Below are 10957 nucleotides of genomic sequence, written 5' to 3'. Positions count from 1 at the left end.
GGAAAGTCATACAAAAACTCATCCACTGGGGAGGGAAACCGAAGAGCTAGAGCCCATAGATAGAAAGGACATTTATTTCACTGACTGTATCCCAATATCATTGGAGCTTCATATCATGATTATTATTTTTTAAATAGTTTAAATATTAAAATTCTTAACAGGCAACAAAAATACACTCTATGTCAGTTGATGACAGCTTCATTTTAGACCTTGTTTGCCAGCTACATGGAAGCAAATGATTTTACTGTCTTCGGATAGAACTTATTTCTGCCACATCTTTACTTACTTGCCCCATAAACAGGCTGGCGTTGTGTTAAGCAAGCATGGAATTCCAGATCGGCCTCACACAGGTAGATGAAAGTTATGAGCGGGCTCGGAGATACCAAGGATACGGTTGGTACGCGAGAAAGGAAATCTCTGAAAAGGTAACAGTCTGGTGGACTCCCACTAACTTTTATTCTTTTAGAAAGAGTTGCCTTCAAGGAGGATTTTGATGCAGGAAACACCAAGGTATCTCTGAAATTTGGATTCTTCTTGGGACAAAAGAAAACACTAGGACTCCGTTCAAACCTACTAGATAATATGGTAATTATGAATTCCTTTTTTTCTGGCCAGATTGAGAGACTCCATCATAGGCCAGTTAATCTCAAGGCCAAAACAGGGAAGTTCAGTAAAGGAGGATGTATCGCTTACAGTTTAGATACAAAACACATTTCTTTGGACTTGCCGCTATGTAGGATTTAGGATTTCAAAGGAACCTACAAGATGTCAAAACACCCGTAGTCGGCAGGATTCGAACCTGCGCGGGGAAACCCCAATGGATTTCTAGTCCATCGCCTTAACCACTCGGCCACGACTACATGCCAGAGCCTGCCCTTGATAAGGTAGATAGCCCAGCGGTACTGTACCTCGGCTCTCCACAGGATCGGATTGCATACCAGAAGTGTATTTGGGGTCTATCTCTCCTATTCTTCAATGTCATTTGGATGACAATGATGGTGTTGCACCGTGTTGGCCAGTAACTCCCTATCCTCAGAACTGGAAGGACTACTGATTCTGACGGGTCCTTGGAATGAGATCGGCTTCCTGCCCCGCCAGTCCTGAGTCCTGAGATAATCCCACAGCTGGAGCAAGCATTGACATTCACTGCAGGATTGTAGCTAATAGTTATGATTTTTAAAAAACTAGAGTGAAAAAGTTATGTACATGCATATATTTTAACTCTGGAAGGTTCTTCCAGACCTGGCTTCAGGTTGCTGGTATGGAAAGAAATGGAATAGCTGAGTTTGTAGATTGCAGGGAGGTTTAGTTTTCACTTTCTATACTCCATGTAGTGAGATATGAGATAGTTGTACTATCATTATTTATTTATGTATTTTCCTTTATCTTGTTTATATACCTGGAATTGCTGGGTCATGCAGTAAGTCTGTGTTTAATCTGTTGAAGAACTGCCAGACTGTTTTCCAACATGAATGCCCCATTGTCAATCCCACCAGCAGTGCGTGATGGTTCTGATTTCTCCATACCCTCCCCAACACTTGTTAGTATATGGCATTTTCATTAAAGCTATCCTAATGGGAGTGAAGTGGTAGCTCCTGGTGGTTTTGATTTGCATTTCCCAAATGACTAATGATGGCAAGCCTTTTCTCATGTGCTTATTGGCAATTTTTACATCTTTCTTAGAGAACTGTCTATTCGTGTCCTTTGCTCATTTTTAATGGGTTATTTTTCTCTCCCTTGAGTTATAAAATTTCTTCAGAAATTCTAGATGCAAGCCCTTTATCAGATACGTGATTTGCAAATATTTTCTCCTATTCTTTTGGTTCTCTTTTATTTTCTTGATAGCATCTTTTAAGGCACAAAAGCTTTTAATTTTGATGAAGTCTAATTTATCTACTCCCTGTTGCTTGTGCCTGTGGTGTCCTATGGAAGAATCACTGCCAAATCTGAGGTTATGATTTCCCCACTGTTTCCTTCTAAAAGTTTTACAATATTAGACCTTATGTCTTTGACCCATTTTAGTTCATTAAATTTTGTGAGGTAAGGGTCCAATTTTATTATTTTGTATGTGGTTATCTAGTTTTCCCAGCACCATTTGTTGGAGAGACTTTTTTTCCCCACCGAATCGTCTTGGCACTTCTAATAAAAAATCAGTTGACCATAGACATATGGTTTTATTTCTGGACTCTCCATTCTATCCCATTGATCTCACTGTCTTGATTATCACTGCCTTGTAGTTAGTTTTGAGGTTGGGAAGTGAGTCCTCCTTTTTCTTCTTTTTCAAGATTGTTCTGGATATTCTGGGTCCCTTGAAATTCCGTGTGAATTTTAGAATCAACTCATCATTTTCTACAAAGAAGTCAGCTAGCATTCTGATAGGGAAGATCAATGTAGGGGAGAATTGCCATCATAACCATGTTAAGATACAATCCATAGGGGCGCCTGGGTGGCTCAGTCGTTAAGCGTCTGCCTTCGGCTCAGGGCGTGATCCCGGTGTTGCGGGATCGAGTCCCACATCGGGCTCCTCCACTGGGAGCCTGCTTCTTCCTCTCCCACTCCCCTGCTGTGTTCCCTCTCTCGCTGGCTGTCTCTCTGTCACATAAATAAATAAAATCTTAAAAAAAAAAATACAATCCATAAATATGATTTATCTATCCATCCTCACCTATTTCAACAGTGTTCTGTAGTTTTCAGAGTATGAGTTTTGCACATCTTTTGTTAAATTTATTCCTGAGTTTTTTATCCTTTTTGATGCTGTTTTAAGTGGAAGTATTTACTTTCAACCCTTTTTTCCTTCCCTATGAAACATGATGAGGCTGTCCGAAGCCTCCCGGATATACATATTTAGTGCTGAGAGATGTCAGGGATGAAATTGCCTAGTATTGTCTATGTAGACAAAAACAAACGGAAAAACCAGGGTCTTGAAGATGCTGGTGGGAAGAAATTGCTGGTCCATGTGTTTTTATACAGAAGAGGCAGCCTGTGGAACTAGAGCCTTACAGTAGAGCCTGTTTGCTCTCAACGTGCTAGTGTAATATAAGAAGGGGAAGAAAAGAGAATACGTTGGTCAATGCCCTTAGCGATATGGATCAGGCAAGTCCTGGAGAGTCATCTGCTTTAGGTGGGCTCATGCCCATACTGGTCCGTGAACATCGTAAGTATACATGGGCTTGGCTGTGAGCATCGTGATTTCCCATAATGCTCTCTTCCCTGGTGTAGTGGTGAGCGTGACTTTGTCATTGGGAAGACAGGTGTTGGACTCGTGTCAGACAAACCTATTAGAAGTTAGACAGAATTTGTTTGGAGCCCACCTATCTCCTCGTGGTCATTTATGTGTTTTCCAAAACAACGGAATAGAGTGAGCACACTCTTCTTCTCATTCGGTGGTCATGAAGTTATTAAGAAAGAAATTATTAACTTATTTTTGGTTCAAAATCCCCTGGTGTGTAAAATAACAATTACTCACCCTCTCACGGACAGATGCCCCCGACACAAAACCGACAATTATAGAGACTGCATCAGGGACCTCACAAATACTGTTGGAGACCACAGACACCAGGCTGAGACCCATCTGCATTTCGGAATCTCCTGTATGTCACATAACCTAATTTTAATGAATAAGCTTCACTACTACTAAATTGCAATTAAACACAAAGTTGCGAAAGAAATATCATCTGTCAGATGTGCCGATGTGAGTCATAAACCTCAATTTGATGAACTACGAGGCCAAAGCGCGCCCATGCCTGAAGCTAAGATTCTAGTCAAACCAGTTCTTAGAATTCTCTCACCTCTTTCAGAGGGCTCACGGGGTGAGTTCCTCAGAGCACACTCTGGGCACTAAGACGAGGCACAGTAGGTGCCACCGAGTGCGATGGAACTCTGTCCTCTTTAACCAGAGGCTATTGGAACTCTACTTCCACGCTTCCCAACCCAGCTATGGACTCCACTGAGAAGTCCTTAATTTGCAGTATTCTCCCTTCCTTGTTGAAGAAGGAAGCACAGAAAAGAGCAACAGGTGCTAGGCAACATTCCTTCTCTTAAAACTTAATGAATTTTCTGAATTCTGTGTTTTCCCTGTTTATTGCAATTGCCGCTTAGACGTGGCACTTTCCACTTGGGAGTCATAGATACCTCATAAGTGGCATTTTATTTAGGATGCTTTGTTGCTTCTGAAGGACTAACAGATGTAGCAAAGGAAATATAAAAGTATCTTAAAGTATATAAGGTTTTAGTACCTCTCATCACCACTGTCCTGGACCCCAGGACAAGCCAGCGCAGCGTGACGTCGTCAACCCTGTTCCACGAAGAAAATGACTTTACCTAATTTCTTTAGCTGTGTAGTGGTTTGCTATCAATATCCGCGTGGATTTGCGACTTAGCGACCGTAGCTATGAGTCGTGGCTTTCACCTGTATTTGATCCAAAATTTCCTGGAATTTCCTTTTCTACAGTGGCGAGGACGTCGGGGGCTGAAGAAGAGCCCAGATACAGGGGCAATTCTTTGGAGATGCAAACACTGCTGTTCTTTTGGAAAGGCTGCCTGGAGAGCAAGGCTGTGAGTGCAGCAAACACGAAAGCATCTCAAAGCCTGGGCTGTTCTTTGAGGAAAAGAAACCCTTTGGGGACTGTGGTAGAATTGCTTCTGAAAAAAACTGGTCGGAAAACAGAGCGGATGTCTGGCTATCTGGGAAGCCTGCGGAATGTTGCGTGGGCCTCTAAAGAGCAAAGTTGGGGAAGGGTCCAGTTCCTTGGTGGGAGGCAAGAGCAGCCTGTCTCAGCGCTTGTGAGACAAGAGGTGGTCTCCCCAAAGAGGGGAGCCGCCGTAGTCGGCAGGATTCGAACCTGCGCGGGGAGACCCCAATGGATTTCTAGTCCATCGCCTTAACCACTCGGCCACGACTACGTGCGAGCCACCAGCCTCATTAGCATAAGTAGCCTCTTCCAAAGGTCACCTTTCGACCGCAAAGTGCATTCGCTGTTCATGTCTCTTACTGTTGGACATCATTCAGACGCGTGGCAACTGGCCAAGTCGCACTGCATCCTCCGCCTGCAAGGACCTTCCTCTGACGGCCTGCCGGGAGCGGACAGAGCAGGGGACCTCCTGGAGCCCAGCCTCCTGCTCGGTCCGCTTCTGGTGGGGACCCTGGAGACACCCACCGCGCTGACACAGGCTCTAGTACTCCCTGCAGAATCATCAGGCGAGCGCCGATCTGAAGTCCTCCAAATGACCATGGATTTTCACTTAAGTTTTGGGTGGGGGGGGGGGATGAGGTAACTGGGTGACGAGCATTAAGGAGGGCACCCGATGTAATGAGCACTGGGTGTTATATACAGCTGATGAATCACTAAACTCTACCTCTGAAGCTAGTAAGTCTGAAGCTAGTAAGACATATATGTTAACTAAATTGAATTTAAATTAAAAATTTTGAATTAAAAAAAGAAAAAAAATAAGTTTTGGGTTATCCACATAGTGGAAGGTCTTGCAGTAGTTTTAGAAAACTCACAACCGTTTGTTTTAAAAGTTTGTCCTATCTATTTCAAAACTTCCCTTTTCTGCATCCATATTCAGGAATAACAATGGAACAGACCTCAAATAAAACAGTTCCCCAAACCTTAAAAATATGAAGATTTATATTACAAATGTTAAAGACTTATGAAAGTTCCCTATCTCAGTGTTCTTTCAAAATTATTTTTTTTAAAAGCCCAGTTAAATGTCAGAAAGCAAGAAGGGGTGGAAAAGTTTTCATTAATTTTGTCAATTGCTAACTGACATTGATTATTTGAGAAACAAGTTTAAGGTGAATGCTTTCACAAGTGCACTGAACAAGACAGACGAATCACTTGCAGCAAATGTCAACTCCTGGGTAGCATCAATAAAGAAACCAATGAAATGCAGTGTTCTGCTATATTCACGTACAAGACTTGATTACTTCCCACTGTAGTGGACAAACAAGCACATTCCGTCCTCACGCCACAACCCAGAAACCAGCACTGGAAACATTTTGAAGTATTCCTCCCTTCCTCTCAGTAGTGAAGTCATGCAAAAAGTTGAAGTCATGTTTACTGCATACTTCTTTGTCAGTGAACGTTACAGCACAAACATTGTCCCAGAATGATTACAGAATCTTCCCAAATCTCATTTTAGGGGCAGATGAAGCCAGCATACTTAAACATTCATCCATTTTTAATATATTACATAACTATCACGATGGGAAGTGGAAAGATTTTTGTGCAGTACATGGTTTTCGTTGTCACGAATATTTCCCTAGGAGAGGTCTTCTCAAACTTCAGTGGGCATCAGAACCCCTGGCGGGCGTCCTGTTGAAACAAATTGCTGGATCGCCCCGCCCCCACTCTCCGAGTCCGTCGATCTGAACTGGGCCCCAGAACTCGGATTTCCCAAGGGACCCCTGGTGGTGCGCACGCTGCCGATCGGAGACAATACTTTGATACGACTGCTCAAGGACGATAAAGTTCAAAGTAAATTTACCGTGTTAAATGTTATACACCCTTTACGAGCCTAAATGGAGGTCTGCAGCAAATGCCATGGCAGTTAGACCGAATAAAACTGACTAGAATACAGTGAGGGGAACATTATTGTTACCTTATCCTAGAGGAGAACAGATGTGAGCTTTAACCCTCAGAGGGTCGTATTCGGCCTTGATCCTGGAGGTCTCATTCCTTTCGTGTGAGATTCTGTCTAAATGCACTAGTTTATGCCCTGGGAACTCACGTCCGTTCCTAGAATTCAGAGAGAAGTCCGTGGTTTTAGGGTTTCTGACGTTTCCATAAAACGGGATCTGGTCCGAGTGTGCCCCTCCTTATCCCACTCTGGTAAACCAGAGAGTCTCTGACCCCAGAATCGACCCTATTAATTTGGCCAGATCTAGTCCAACATTTGCGTGTTTTCATTTCCTTTTTGCGCCTCTGTGCTGCGCGGGATGGGGCGCGGGGCGGAGCGCGGGGCCTTGGGGACCGCGTGTGTCCGGAGCGCCTCGGTCCCCTCGGAGCCACCTCGCGTCCCCGCCCAGGACCAGCCGAGACACCTCTCCCTGAGGGGTCGCAGACCTCCCCGCCCGGCTTTTGCCCTCCAGACGGAACCAAGGCCCCCGCCTCCCTCTCCGCCCCAGCGCGGTTTTAATGGTTCTTCTGGAAGGACGAGTAAGTCGAAGGCCACCCAAGAGTCCTGATTGTAGATTTTAGCTCCGGCAGCAAACGCGACGGTCCTCACTGCCCACGACCCCTTCATTTGCGAACTCGAACTTGTTCAGGGCTCACTTTCAGTGCGGCTCGCCTTCCATGGGTCCCGGGGCACGAGGTGTGGCCGTGGTCGCCGCAGGGGGCCGCAGCCAGGGGACGAGCCCCAGCGCCCAGGGCACTTGACATTCAGCCTGTAATTGCACCGAGACATCCCGGCTGGCTCTTGATGTGCTCGGGATGGGCTCCTTCATTTTTCAGGGAGAGGCCGGGTTGAACCCACTGTGGCCGGACCTACCACGGGCGACACTCCCCGCGACCCCCAGTGCTTCATGCCAGCTCTTTACGGTGGCAATGAGCAGGTAGTCGTGGCCGAGTGGTTAAGGCGATGGACTTGAAATCCATTGGGGTTTCCCCGCGCAGGTTCGAATCCTGCCGACTACGGTTTTACCAGGAACCAAACCAGATTGTTCCCCAACGCGTATCCCGCACCTGCACCCGAAGGTAGGAGAGCCCACGCCTTCCGTGTCCAGACGCTGGTGGAAGCTACGCAGGGCAGTTCACCTGATTCATGAGATGCCTCAGATCACAGACTCCAGCCCCTGGGCTCTAATAGTACACGGGTACTCCCCTTAACCACTCTCCGCTCCAGGGATGGTACAATTCATAACGGGTAATTTTATCCAACACTTTGCTCCAAGAAGATACAAGTTAAGCAGGAGCCCCATGATAGTTTCTTTCCATTTAACAGATGAGGAAACAGCTCAATGCTGCACAGTGAGATGGTCTTGACCGAGGACTTCCAGACAGGTTTATGAACCAAGGTTTTCATGAGTTCCTTAGGAGACACTCCTAAAATTGTCAAGTTGTTAGCAGACTCCGGGTTAGATGTGTTAGTGCCCCCAAATAATAGATAGCAGGTCCTATTTTTCAAGCCGTTACTACACACCACCATTACAAAGACTTTACATGTCTTATTATTTGCAGATCTTTACAACCTATCTATTTTACAGACCACGAGGTCCACAGAGATCCAACCATAAATGATTGAAGTCTCAGAACTAGGAAGCAGGAGGATGGAGCTTGAAGGTGGCTTGGTTTTGGCTCCGCACCCCCCTCCCAACAGCTGTGGGTCTGCTTCTGCCAGTGCTGGGCATGCCCGCCACCACCTGCCTCCAGCACTGCATGGGCTCCCTGTTCTGGATTCATCCTCTGGCGATCAGGCCACGAAAGTGGTGCAATGTGAAAGTCTGGATTTAGCCTGGCATAGAATACTGCTGCCCCTGAGTGTTTAGTGCTTGTGTTTCGTCTGACGCCGGGAGTATCACTCATCAGTTCATGGCAGCTTGCCAGTTTTCGAGCGGGGTGGGGGGGTTCTTAACAGTTTATAAAGAGTTTCCCACACAGTAGAGCTTTTCAGCTCCTGAACACCAGAGCCTGATCCCGGGAAAGACTTTTGCAGCCAAGGGGGTTTGGATGTAGAGTCTTAGACTGATTTGAGGGAAAGGGAAGAGCTATTTTGGCCCCAGAGATGGAGAGAAATTGGAACTAAACCACAAAAATGGAAGGGAGTGAGATTTTTGAAAACTCTACAAAGCATCAGTCCACATATTTCTTGGAAAGAATTAATGTTTCAATTCTTCTGCATAGAGACCCCAGAGCAGATCCTTTTGTCCCCACCCCCTACCTCCAATAGCACTTTCAGGGGATAAAAATGTTTCTGTGGGCTTCACAAGTGAATGGAAGAAACAAACAGTAGGTTAAGAGGCTCACGAGTTCTTGTCCAGAAGAAAGAAAGATGGGAGCAAATTTATGGGTGAGGGAAGCCAGACGGCAAGGATGGGTGTGGGAAAAAAGGTGACCACAAACAGAGGGGAAAACACAGGATATTTCCTTGTAAAATTATGTAACTTTGAAGATAAAGAAATAACTATTTAGGGAACCTCTAAAGAAATCACCTTATTGCTAAGGGGAAGAATTATACTTGAAACAGCATTCTCTAGAATAATATTCAATAGTGTGAAGAAGTGGGAAAAACACCTACAAGATACTTACGGAAACATAAGTCAAAGATTTTACAACCAGCTCAGATGTATTTTGTGTCAAAAAAAGGTGTATTTACTGCAGAGAGTATTAGGCAGCATTTTAAAAGAGTAGATTTACATATAACTATACAGAGGAATCTAAAAAAATAGTGAAAATTTAAGGAGCGGAATGAGATATATAGCAAAATATCATATGGAAAATAAAATTAAATACACAAAATATTGACATCTGCTTTGCAGAAAGAAATTCCAGTAAAAATGTAAACATTAGATATTTTTTATGTTCAATACTTTTTTTAAAAAAGATCTTATTTACTTGAGAGAGAAAGAGAGAATACAAGGGGGTGTGGGGCCAGAGGGAGAAGAAGACTCCCCCTAACCAGGGAGCCCAACAACACAGGGCTCCATCCCAGGACCCTGAAATTATGACGCTTAACCAACTGAGCCACCCAGGTGCCCTATGTTAGATAGTTTTAAAGTTAACTTTGTGGGAGAGATTAGAAGGAGATCATTATGGAGGTAAAAAAAAAAAATCAATCAATTAAAGATATGGTCTTTACAGATACTAATTTACATCTGGGATTGTCTAAAAATCTGACAGTTGTTTAAAACCACTGTAATCTTTGAGACATAATGAAATAATCTATATATATCATTTGACATCTTTTAAATGGATAAAAGTTAGAATGACAGAAATTTCAAGGTATCGATAGTGTTGTAGGGATATCAATGCTTGTGAACTGATGGCTGGAAACTATGGAGTTATTTTGGAAACAAACCTGGCACCGTTTAATTAAATAAACAATAAACTAACCACGGGATCCAACTTTTGTTTCTCTCTCAGGCTATACATCCCACGAGTGTACAGGAAGATGTCTACCTGCGGCCTGGTGTTTACACTGGTGGGGTTTTTAATCAATCTGTTTGTTCTAAGACTCGGTGAGTTGGTCAGACTGGGTGGATGCATGCACTGAAGTGTGAGACAGCAAGAAGAAGTTACAAATTAAATGTAAAAACTACGTGAGCAACACTGGACTGCTCATAGAAATGACAAAACACATGCAAACAGAACTACATATTTCGCAAGAGAACATTCAAACAAAAAGTTACAGAGTCAGGGGATGGGGGTGAGGGGGAAGTTACATTGTAAATAGTAGAATACTTGCTGCTGGAGTTAGAAGACATAGAATGTTATTTTGTGAAAGGAAAATATCAATGAATCAAGTAAAAAAAAAAAAAGAGTGTATATGGACCAATAATGGTAACGTGCTTTGAATTGTGGAACATAATTAACTCAAATGCCTGCCCTGAATTCCTAACACAGATTGCATCCCCTTGACATTATGTGGACCGAGTCAGTGTCCTCCAGCCGGACCACCAGGAACACCCCTGCGGTTGAGCAGGCCGGGCTTATTACCCATTGCGGTGAGGAGAACACACTAGAGGAATCATGAGGTGTTTACGGAGGAGGATGTTAGAAATAACCTATTGTAGGATTTGGGCTTTGGTTGGGTGCTTTGGGTGAGGGTCCAAAGTACAGCAGGGTTCTGCTCTGGATTAGAAACAGTCAGAAAGCAGGAGCTATTCTATCACTGGGTTTCTCAATTGATCTTGTTCATAAGGAGGTAGACTAGAGTGGAAGTAAAGCTATAATTGGCAAGGGGTAGCAGTCACTTGTTTTAGTGACAGAGAGGTTTGGGATTTTGTGGGTGGCCA

General features: G+C 44.2%; 3 non-coding genes across 3 annotated transcripts; 1 reads left to right on the top strand and 2 right to left on the bottom strand.

The window, feature by feature from the left end:
- Nucleotides 1–778: 778 nt before the first annotated feature.
- Nucleotides 779–860, bottom strand: TRNAS-AGA (transfer RNA serine (anticodon AGA)). The gene has a single exon. It is a non-coding gene; the product is annotated as a tRNA-Ser (tRNA).
- Nucleotides 861–4820: 3960 nt separating this feature from the next.
- TRNAS-AGA (transfer RNA serine (anticodon AGA)) lies at nucleotides 4821–4902 on the bottom strand. Its single transcript has one exon. It is a non-coding gene; the product is annotated as a tRNA-Ser (tRNA).
- A 2656-nt stretch (nucleotides 4903–7558) lies between these two features.
- TRNAS-UGA (transfer RNA serine (anticodon UGA)) lies at nucleotides 7559–7640 on the top strand. Its single transcript has one exon. It is a non-coding gene; the product is annotated as a tRNA-Ser (tRNA).
- Nucleotides 7641–10957: the final 3317 nt, after the last annotated feature.

Source organism: Ursus arctos, unplaced genomic scaffold (genome assembly GCF_023065955.2).
Source record: "Ursus arctos isolate Adak ecotype North America unplaced genomic scaffold, UrsArc2.0 scaffold_31, whole genome shotgun sequence".
Taxonomy (NCBI): domain Eukaryota; kingdom Metazoa; phylum Chordata; class Mammalia; order Carnivora; family Ursidae; genus Ursus; species Ursus arctos.
This window is presented reverse-complemented; position numbering and strand designations above follow the sequence as displayed.